Genomic DNA, 1,289 nt, shown 5'->3' with positions numbered 1-1,289 from the left:
ATGTCCAACCAAACCACTGTGACTGAGTTCCTTCTCTTGAGCTTCTCTCAGGCTTGAGAGCTGCAGATTTTGCACTTTGTGGTGTTTCTAGGGATTTTCCTGGCAGCCCTGATAGGGAACCTCCTCATTATTACAGCTGTAGCCCTGGACCACCATCTTCACACCCTCATGTACTTCTTCCTGATGAATTTGTCCATGATAAACCTCGGATCCATCTCTGTCACTGTCCCCAAGACTATGGCCAATTCCCTATTGAACACCAGGTCGATTTCTTATTCTGGGTGCATTGCCGAAGTCTTTCTCTTCATTTGTTTCACTGCTGTTGACCTTGGTTTTCTCACCATCATGGCGTATGACCACTACGTTGCCATCTGCGAACCACTGCACTATGAGACAGTGATAAACAGGAGAGCTTGTATTGAAATGGCAGCCAGTGCTTGGATCAGTGATATTTTCTGCTCTGCACTTCACACTGGGAACACATTTGCGTTAATCTTCTGTGGAGACAACATGGTGGATCAGTTCTTCTGTGAAATCCCCCAGCTACTCAAGCTTGCTTGCTCTGACTCATATCTCAATGAATTTGGGGTTATTTCCTTTTTTGCATGTTTAACTATCAGCTGCTTTGTTTTAATAGTTGTGTCATATGTTCAGATCTTCACCACGGTGCTGAGAATCCCCTCTGAGCGGGGCTGGCATAAAGCCATCTCTACCTGCCTCCCTCACCTCATTGTGGTCTCCTTGTTTGTTTGCACTTGCCTCTTTGCCTACGTGAAGCCACCCTCCACATGTTTATCAGGTCTGGATCTTGTGGTGGGTGTGCTCTGTTCTGTGGTGCCACCAATTATGAATCCAATCATCTACAGCCTGAGGAACAAGGGAATTAAAGGTGCTCTGAGGAAACTGACTCGGTGAACATTATTAACCAAGAATAAAATTTCCAGATTTCTCCCATTACCATGGCTTCATTCTGTGTGTCTTTACAGATAGAATCAACTGAAGACAGTATTGTCTCCACAGGAATGTGATGTGCAATCTCTTTATGTAAAATGCTGTATTCAGAGTGGTAATGATCCAAACTAAGTTAACTAAAGTTAATGGAGTTACTTTGGGCTTACATCAGCTAAATTAGTTAAGAATCTATCTATCTATCTATCTATCTATCTATCTATCTATCTATCTATCTATCTATCTATCTATCTATCTATCTATTGCAACAAATGAAAACAAAACTTTAGTTAACACAGAGTTAAGGTTGTCCCCCAGAAAAGGCAATAGCTGAAGCTGTA

At 42.4% G+C, this 1,289-nt stretch overlaps 1 pseudogene; it reads left to right on the top strand.

Annotated features, from left to right (window-relative positions):
- Positions 1-990, top strand: LOC140897487 (olfactory receptor 14A16-like; annotated as a pseudogene).
- The last annotated feature ends 299 nt before the right edge of the window (positions 991-1,289 follow it).

This window comes from Lepidochelys kempii, chromosome 14 (assembly GCF_965140265.1).
Source record: "Lepidochelys kempii isolate rLepKem1 chromosome 14, rLepKem1.hap2, whole genome shotgun sequence".
Classification (NCBI taxonomy): domain Eukaryota; kingdom Metazoa; phylum Chordata; order Testudines; family Cheloniidae; genus Lepidochelys; species Lepidochelys kempii.
The sequence above is the reverse complement of the archived record's forward strand: the minus strand, read 5'-3'. Positions and strand labels throughout refer to the sequence as shown.